Below are 10,258 nucleotides of genomic sequence, written 5' to 3'. Positions count from 1 at the left end.
ATAACTTCTCCAGCATCAGGCCGGCGCCATCGGAGCGGGAGAAGGTGTCCGTCCTCGTTTCCTGCCTCTCGGGGAAAGCCCTGGAGTGGGCCAACGTGGTTTGGAACGAAGGAGGAGCCGCGTTGGAGGACTACGGGGAGTTTGCTCGCCTCTTTCGGGCGGCCTTTGATCACCCGCCCGAGGGTCGAGAGGTGGGCGAGCGGCTGGTCCACCTGAGGCAGGGGACGAGGACCGCGCAGGACTTTGCGTTGGAGTTTCGGGTTTCTGGCAGCGGGGTCCGGGTGGAACGAGCGGGCCCTGATCGACCATTTCCGGTGCCGTCTGCGGGAGGACGTCCGACAGGAGCTAGCCTGCCAGGACACGATGTTGTCTTTCACGAAACTGGTGGACATGGCCATCCGTTTGGACAACCTGCTGGAAGCCAGAGGACCTCCTGGTAGGGGTCTGCCCGTTTCCACCCCGGACGACTCGGATCCCGAGCTGATGGAGCTGGGTGGAGCCGCCATCCGACAGAGCGGAGGACGACAGCGACAGTGCCACTCTGGTGGCACGAAGGGACAGTACACCACAATTCCAAGATGGCGTAGTAGTGCGGTCGTGTATTGTGTTGTGTCCTCGTGTAAATAGCCAGTTTTTTTGTTGTTTTTTGTCTTTTATTCGTATATATTTCTCTATCTCACTTTCCATCCTCTAACTAAATATACTTTCCTACAACCCGCCTCACCAAATGTGGAACGGATTCTATTATTTCTTCATTTTTATCAAGAACCTACAGCTGAAACTATCCAGCTAGCCAGCTAACTAGCTACTTGCTATTACCACCGTTAGCGGTCTTCACCACTGTCCATGGCCTGCACTACCTACCAGCCAGCTCTAGCCTGGACAATTATCGGCCAGTCTGCACAGCGTGCTATCGACCCAGAGCATATCGGATTTTCTGCCGGAATCACTGGACCTTAACACCGGACCATCGCAACTAGCTAGCTGCATCCGAATGGCTGTTGTTGGCTAATATCCACTTCCCGACGTACCAGTTAGCCTTGAGCTAGCCTCGAGCCAGTCCCATCTCCCAGCTATCTACCTCTCTGTCAACCTGACGGGACCTCCTAGTGTCGACACAGAACCCCGCCGATCCATCACCTCTGGTCTGCCGACGTAATCGTCTGATGTGGTTTCAACAGGCTTCCCGTTGCGATGACCACGAAGATCCATCTGCTAGCCCCGGCCCGCTAGCACACGCAATCAACAGCCGTGACTCCTGCTCGCCTGTGCTTTAGCAGCCTACGATCTGCTCCCGGACTTACTTAGTGCTGTTCACTGGACCTTATGATCACTCCGCTACACAGCCAATGCCTGCTGGACTGTTCCTTTACACAGTACCCCATCCTGTTGATCTGTTTAGCCTCAGGCCCAAACTTTCATCGCCATTACCAGTTGTTGTCTTAGCCCTCTCAAATAACACCTGTGATTGCGTTATGCCTCTCTCCCATGTCAAAATGCCTAGCCTCTTGCTGTTTGGGTTAGTTCTTAGTATACAATTTCACTGAAGAGCCCCAAGTTCAGCTCAACCAGCCTCAGAGAGCTCCTTTGTCCCACCCCCCATACACGCGGAGACCGGCTCAATCGGTACCTCCAGTGATGCTATCTCTTTCATAGTTACCCAATGCTTAGGTGCACCTCCACTGTACTCATATCCTTCCATATCCTTGTCTGTACATAATGCCCTGAATCTATTCTACAACACCCGGAAATCTGCCCCCTTTCTCTGTACCCAACGCACTAGAAGACCAGTTCTTAAAGCCTTTAGCCGTATCCTTATTCTATTCCTCCTCTGTTCCTCTGGTGATGTAGAGGTCAACCCAGGCCCTGTAGCCCCCAGTATCACTCGTACCCCCCAGGCGCTATCATTTGTTGACTTCTGTAACCGTAAAAGCCTTGGTTTATTGCATATTAACATCAGAAGTCTCCTCTCCAAGTTTGAGTTATTCACTGCGTTAGCACACTCAGCCAACCCTGATGTTCTAGCAGTGTCTGAATCCTGGCTTAGGAAGGCCACCAACAATTCTGAAATTTCCATCCCAACTACAACATTTTCCATCTAGATAGAACTGCCAAAGGGGGTGGAGTTGCAATCTACTGTAGAGATAGCGTGCAGAGCTCTATCATACTAACCAGGTCTGTGCCCAAACAGTTTGAGCTTCTACTTCTAAAAATCTACCTTTTCCAGAAATAAGTCTCTCACTGTTGCCGCTTGCTACAGACCCCCCTCAGCCCCCAGTTGTGCCTTGGACACCATATGTGAATTGCTTGCCCCCCATCTATTTTCAGAGTTCGTACTGCTTGGTGACCTAAACTGGGATATGCTTAACACCCCGGCCGTCCTACAATCTAAACTAGATGCCCTCAATCTCACACAAATTATCAAGGAACCTACCAGGTACAACCCTAAATTCGTAAACATGGGCACCCTCATAGATATCATCCTGACTAATTTACCCACTAAATACACCTCTGCTGTCTTCAACCAGGATCTCAGCGATCACTGCCTCATTGCCTGCATCCGTAATGGGTCCGCGGTCAAACGTCCACCCCTCATCACTGTCAAACGCTCCCTAAAACACTTCAGCGAGCAGGCCTTTCTAATTGACCTGGCCCGGGTATCCTGGATGGATATTGACCTCATTCCGTCAGTAGAGGATGCCTGGATGTTCTTCAAAAGTGCATTTCTCTCCATCTTAAATAAGTATGCCCCATTCAAAAAATTCAGAACTAAGAACAGATATAGCCCTGGTTCACCCCAGACTTGACTGCCCTTGACCAGCACAAAAACATCCTGTGGCGTACTGCATTAGCATCGAACAGCCCCCGCGATATGCAACTTTTCAGGGAAGTCAGGAACCAATATACAGAATCAGTTAGGAAAGCAAAGGCTAGCTTTTTCAAACAGAAATGTGCATCCTGTAGCACTAACTCCAAAAAGTTTTGGGACACTGTAAAGTCCATGGAGAATAAGAACACCTCCTCCCAGCTGCCCACTGCACTGAGGCTAGGAAACACTGTCACCACCGATAAATCTACGATAATCAAGAATTTCAATAAGCATTTTCCTACGGCTGGCCATGCTTTCCACCTGGCTACCACTACCCCGGCCACCAGCTCTGCACCCTCCGCTGCAACCTGCCCATGACCCCCCCACTTCTCCTTCACCCAAATTCAGATAGCTGATGTCCTGAAAGAGCTGCTAAATCTGGACCCTACAAATCAGCTGGGCTAGACAATCTGGACCCTTTCGTTCTAAAATTAGCAGCCGAAATTGTCACAACCCCTATTACTAGCCTGTTCAACCTCTCTTTCGTATCGTCTGAGATCCCCAGAGATTGGAAAGCTGCCGCGGTCATCCCCCTCTTCAAAGGGGGTGACACTCTAGATCCAAACTGTTACAGACCTATATCCATCCTTTCCTGCCTTTCGAAAGTATTTGAAAGCCAAGTTAACAAACAGATAACCGACCATTTCGAATCCCACCGTACCTTCTCCGCTATGCAATCTGGTTTCCGAGCTGGTCATAGGTGCACCTCAGCCACGCTCAAGGTCCTAAACGATATAATAACCGCAATCGATAAAAGACAATACTGTGCAGCCGTCTTCATCAACCTGGCCAAGGCTTTTGACTCTGTCAATCACCGCATTCTTATTGGCAGACTAAATAGCCTTGGTTTCTCAAATGACTGCCTCGCCTGGTTCACCAACTGCTTCTCAGATAGAGTTCAATGTGTCAAATCGGAGGGCCTGTTGTCTGGACCTCTGGCAGTCTCTATGGGGGTGCCACAGGGTTCAATTCTCGGGCTGACTCTATTCTCTGTGTATATCAATGATGTCGCTCTTGCTGCTGGTGACTCTCAGATCCACCTCTATGCAGACGACACCATTTTGTATACATCTGGCCCTTCATTGGACACTGTGTTAACAAACCTCCAAACGAGCTTCAATGCCATACAACACTCCTTCCGTGGCCTACAACTGCTCTTAAACGCTAGTAAAACTAAATGCATGCTCTTCAATCGAACGCTGCTTGCACCCGCCTGCTCGACTAGAATCACTACTCTCGACGGGTATTAGAATATGTGGACAACTACAAATACCTAGGTGTCTGGTTAGACCGTAAACTCTCCTTCCAGACTCACATTAAACATTTCCAATCCTAAATTAAATCTAGAATCGGCTTCCTATTTCGCAACAAAGCCTCCTTCACTCATGCTGCTAAACATGCCCTCGTAAAACTGACTATCCTACCGATCCTTGACTTCGGCGATGTCATTTACAAAATAGCTTCCAACACTCTACTCAGCAAATTGGATGTAGTCTATCACAGTGCCATCCGTTTTGTCACCAAAGCCCCATATACTACCCACCATTGTGACCTGTACGCTCTCGTTGGCTGGCCCTCATTACATATTCGTCGCCAAACCCACTGGCTCCAGGTCATCTATAAATCACTTCTAGGCAAATCCCTGCCTTATCTTAGATCATTGGTCACCATAGCAACACCCACCCGTAGTATGCGTTCCAGCAGGTATATCTCACTGTTCATCCCCAAAGCCAACACTTTCTTTAGCCGCCATTCCTTCCAGTTCTCTGCTGCAAATGACTGGAACGAACTGCAAAAATCTCTGAAGCTGGAGACACTTATCTCCCTCACTATCTTTAAGCATCAGTTGTCAGAGCAGCTTACCAATCACTGCACCTGTACACAGCCCATCTGTAATTAGCCCACCCAACTACCTCATCCCCATATTGTTATTTACATTGTTATTTATTTTGCTCATTTGCACCCCAGTATCTCTATTTGCACATCATCTTCTGCACATCTATCACTCCAGTGTTAATACTAAATTGTAATTATTTTGCACTATGGCCTATTTATTGCCTTACCTCCATAACTTACTACATTTGCACACACTATATATAGATTTTCTATTGTGTTATTGACTGTACGTTTAGTTTTTGTTTATTCCATATGAAACTCTGTGTTGTTGTTGTTTTTATCGCACTGCTTTGCTTTATCTTGGCCAGGTGCAGTTGTAAATGAGAACTTGTTCTCAACTGGCTTACCTGGTTAAATAAAGGTGAAATAAATAAATAAATAAAATAAAATAAAACACGTCGTGGTCAACGCTCTTTTGGGCCTGGAGGCGGCAGGCAGGGCACTCTCGCATCACCCCAGGTTTCGAACACCCACACTCGTTCAGAGCCTTCTGCTGCGCACTGTACCCTACCTATCCACTTTCCCGATCACATGGTAGTTCCCCAGTGTAAGGCGCTAGTCGATTTTGGCGCAGCTGGGAACTTTATGGAGAAGGCATTCTCACGCCGTCAAGGCATTTTATTGGTTCCCATATCCATTCCACTCCCCATCAGAGCACTTGATAGTCGACCATTAAGGTTCGGGTTTGTAAATGAAGTCACTGTACCAGTCACCATGATCACCCAGGAGACTCATTGTGAGCAGGTTACTTTTTTGATTATTGAGTCTCCTGCTTTCCCTGTGGTATTAGGTATCCCTTGGCTAGCACTCCACAACCCCACCTTCTCATGGCCGCAGAGGGTTCTCACAGGGTTGTCGCGAGAGTGTCATGGTAGGTGTCTAGGTGTTTCCGTTGGTGCAACCACGGTGGGAAGTCTAGACGGTACCTCCACCGTGCGCATTCCCCCAGAATACCATGATCTGGCGCACACGTTTTCTAAGACACAGGCGACAAAATTACCACCTCATCGGGCGGGGGATTGCACGATAAACCTTCGGGTAGACGCTGTACCTCCCAGGAGTCATGTGTACCCCCTGTCGCAGGCTGAAACAGAGGCTATGGAAACATACATCACTGAGTCCCTGGGCCAGGGGTATATACGTCCCTCCACTTCACCCGTCTCCTCAAGTTTCTTGTTTGTGAAGAAGAAAGACGGCGGTCTGCGCCCGTGCATTGATTATCGATCACTGAACAAGGAGACTATAATATTTAGTTATCCTCTCCCCCTCATTCCTTCAGTGATTGAATCAATGCATGGGGCGCACTTCTTCACCAAATTAGATCTCAGGAGTGCATACAACCTGGTGCGTGTTCGGGAGGGGGATGAGTGGAAGACAGCATTCAGCACAACCACGCGGCATTATGAATACCTGGTGATGCCCTACGGTTTGATGAATGCTCCATCCGTCTTCCAGTCCTTTGTGAACGAGGTGTTTCGGGACATGCTTGGTCGTGGTGTGGTGGTCTACATCGATGACATCCTGGTGTATTCTGCCTCACGCGCCGAGCATGTGTCCTTGGTTCGCAAAGTGCTGGCCCGACTGTTGGAAAATGACCTTTATGCCAAGGCAGAGAAGTGTATGTTTTTCCAGCAGTCCGTCGCCTTCCTCGGATACCGCATTACCACCTCAGGTGTGGAGATGGAGGGAGATCGCATTTCAGCCGTGCGTAATTGGCCGACTCCAACCACGGTTAAGGAGGTGCAGCGCTTTATTGGCTTCGCCAACTACTATCGGAGGTTTATCCGGGGCTTTGGCAAGGCTGTAGCTCGCATTACATCCCTGTTGAAGGGTGGGCCGTCCCGGCTCCGCTGGTCTGCTGAGGCTGACCTGGCCTTCAGCAAACTGCGGGGTCTGTTCACCTCAGCCCCAGTACTGGCCCACCCCGATCCATCACTACCGTTCATAGTGGAGGTGGATGCGTCCGAGGTAGGGATAGGCGCTGTCCTGTCTCAATGCTCGGGCACGCCACCATGCTCGGGCATGGGTGGGGGGCCTTCAGTACCTCGTGGAGTGGGAGGGGTACGGTCCGGAGGAACGGTGCTGGGTCCCGGTGAGGGATATCCTCGATCCCTCCCTGTTGCGGGATTTCCACCGTCGCCATCCGGCTCGCCCTGCTTCGCGTCCTCCTGGCCGTCCCCGAGGCCGGGGTCAGCGCGCTGCTGGAGCTGCACGTCAAGGGGGGGGGGGGTACTTTCACGACTTCCGCCGAGGCTGCCTCCCCTCCTTGTTCGGGCAGGCTTTTGCGTTCGTCGTCACCGGCTTACTAGCCACTGCCGCTCCATATATCATCATTCCATTTGTCTTGTCTTGTTAATTATACATACCTGGTTCTTATCCCCTCATTAGTCCATGTATAAGTGTTCCCTCTGCCCCCCTTGTCCTTGTGGGTGATTGTTTGTTCGTGAGAGTAGTGTAGCTCGGTGGAGCTACTCGTACATTGTTATTGCCGGGGTAGATTTTCCCCTGTGCCTGTTTCGTTTGTTGCTATCCAGCGCTATTTGTGTAAGACGGAATAAACTCTGCATTCAGTGATTACCCTCCAGCGCCTGACTCCTTCTATCACACTCATCACAAAAAGTGAAGTGCAGTGTATTTGTCGACAATGCGCCTTCGTGTGAATCGCAACCCAATAATCATGGTTGAGCTTGAGTTCCCATGAGGATGTTCTGAGTGGATTTGTCATTGTTTGTTTGTACGGTAGGGATGTTACATGGATACCATGACAATAAAGACTGAAGATATAAAACACATTTCTCCACTTCAGATCTCGAAAGGAAATACACAAGTGTGTTGTTTCAGTTCCAGAAGGGCAACGAAATGGCTTCTCCTTTGTTATGCGAGTCTCCATCACTGGGTAGAATATTTTCATTTTAGGAGCATACGCAAACGTAATACAAAGTCTATATACCAGAGGATGGTGGCGGCCATTGTTGATTGTGGGACAAAGTAGGCGATAGACAGAAAACGTGTGGTGCTCTGCTGTAGCTCACAAAACAGTCAATTTTAGTGAATGACTAATGTGGGGAATGACAAAAACAGATGCCTGAGAGGAAGAAGTGTTTAAATTGGATTTAGGAGAAGAGGTTGGCTCGTGAATAGGGCCCCCATGGTTGGAGGAAAAAAAGACAGGAGATACAAAGGAGTAGAATATAGACAAAGAGACACTGCAAAGAGATAGACAGGGGGAGGAAACAAGATTCAAAGGAGCGATAGAGAGGTTGAGTAGTGTATGTGTGTTTGTGCGTGCGTGCGTATCTGCATGAGTGTGCGCACATTTGGTGTGTTTGTGTGTGTATGTGTGTTTGTATCTGCATGAGTGTGCGCACATTTGGTGTGTTTGTGTGTGTGTGTGTGTGCGTGCGTGCTTGCGTGCGTGCACATTCAAGTGCTTGTGTGTGAAAAACAGATGGCAGCTGGTAAAGGAGATCTCTAAAGTAACTGTCTCTTCAAACTGCAAACTGCTCAGATGCAAAAAAATATCCCCCTCACCCCACTTCTTTCCCCAAGTCCTATCCCACCCCTACTTACCCCCCAACCAACCCTAAAACTCATCACAGAGTCCATTTCCTCTGCTTTCCCCCTCTCCTTCCCTCTGTGAGCTGACAACAACAGAGGTCCACTTGGAAAGTGAGCACAAGGACAACCCTTAGCCCCGTTTATACCTGGTTTTAACATGAGTCCTTTGTCCTGATCTTGCCACATTTTTAGACAGATGTAGATGATTAAAATACGCATTGTGATCTGATTGTGATCAGATCTTCCTGACCACCTCTGGAGGTAGTCAGGCACACATTGTGGATGGATATGTTACAAGTGTAGACAAGTGTAGTCCTTATCCCAATCATTGACAGGTGACACCATTGACTTATGGCATCAATATATGTCTTGTAGATAATAGGCAGAATCTACCGCACACCCAAAGTTGATTTGTGAAGGTGCTGGAGGCAAAAGGCAGTGTGCTGAGACTTTTTCCTGTTTCATCAACATACACTATATATACAAAAGTATGGGAACACCCCTTCAAATAAGTGGATTCAGCTATTTCAGCCACATCCTTTGCTGAGAGGTGTATAAAATCGAGCACACCGCCATGCAATCTCCATAGACAAACATTGGCAGTAGAATGGCCTTACTGAAGAGCTCAGTGACTTTCAACGTGGCACCGTCATAGGATGCCACCTTTCCAACAAGTCAGTTCGTCACATTTCTGCCATGCTAGAGCCGCCCCGCTCAACTATAAGTGCTGTTATTGTGAAGTGGAAACGTCTAGGAGCAACAATGGCTCAGCCGCGAAGTGGTAGGCCACACAAGCTCACAGAACGGGACCGCAGAGTGCTGAAGTGTGTAGTTCGTAAAAATTGTCTGTCCTCGGTTGCAACACTCACTACCAAGTTCCAAACTGTCTCTGGAAGCAACGTCAGCACAAGAACTACCTCCTGAGTGGCGCAGTGGTCTAAGGCACTGCTTTGCAGTGCTAACTGTGCCACTAGAGATCCTGGTTCGAATCCAGGCTCTGTCGCAGCCGGCCGCGACCGGGAGACTCATGGACGGCGCACAATTGGCCCAGCGTCGTCCAGGGTAGGGGAGGGAATGGCCGGCAGGGATGTAGCTCAGTTGATAGAGCATGGCGTTTGCAACGCCAGGGTTGTGGGTTCGATTCCCACAGGGGGCCAGTATAAAAAAAAAAAAATGTATTCACTAACTGTAAGTCGCTCTGGATAAGAGCGTCTGCTAAATGACTAAAAATGTAAAAAAAATGTAAAAAAAATGTTCGCCGGGAGTTTCATGACATGGGTTTCCATGGCCGAGCAGCCGCTCACAAGCCTAAGATCACCATGCGCAATGCTAAGCGTCGGCTGGAGTGGTGTAAAGCTCGCCACTATTGGACTCTGGAGCAGTGGAAATACGTTCTCTGGAGTGATTAATCATGCTTCATCATCTGGCAGTCTGACTGACGAATCTGGGTTTGGCAGATGCCAGGAGAACGCTACCTACCCCAATGCATAGTGCCAACTGTAAAGTTTGGTGGAGGAGGAATAATAGTCTGGGGCTGTTTTTCATGGTTCGGGCTAGGCCCTTTAGTTCCAGTGAAGGGAAATCTTAACGATACAGCATACAATGACATTCTTACAATGACAATTTTGTGCTTCCAAATTTGTGGCAACAGTTTGGAGAAGGCCCTTTCCTGTTTCAGCATGACAATGCCCCTGTGCACAAAGCAAGGTCCATACAGAAATGGTTTGTCGAGATCGGTATGGAAGAACTTGACTGGCCTGCACAGAGCCCTGACCTCAACTACATCGAACACCTTTGGGATGAATTGGAACACTGACTGCGAGCCAGGCCTAATCACCCAACATCAGTGCCCGACCTCACTAATGCTCTTGTGGATAAATGGAAGCAAATCCCAACAACAATGTTCCAACATCTAGTGGAAAGCCTTCCCAGAAG

This window comes from Coregonus lavaretus (assembly GCF_964263955.1).
Source record: "Coregonus lavaretus genome assembly, chromosome: 24".
Lineage (NCBI taxonomy): Eukaryota > Metazoa > Chordata > Actinopteri > Salmoniformes > Salmonidae > Coregonus > Coregonus lavaretus.
Note: the sequence above shows the minus strand (reverse complement) of the source record.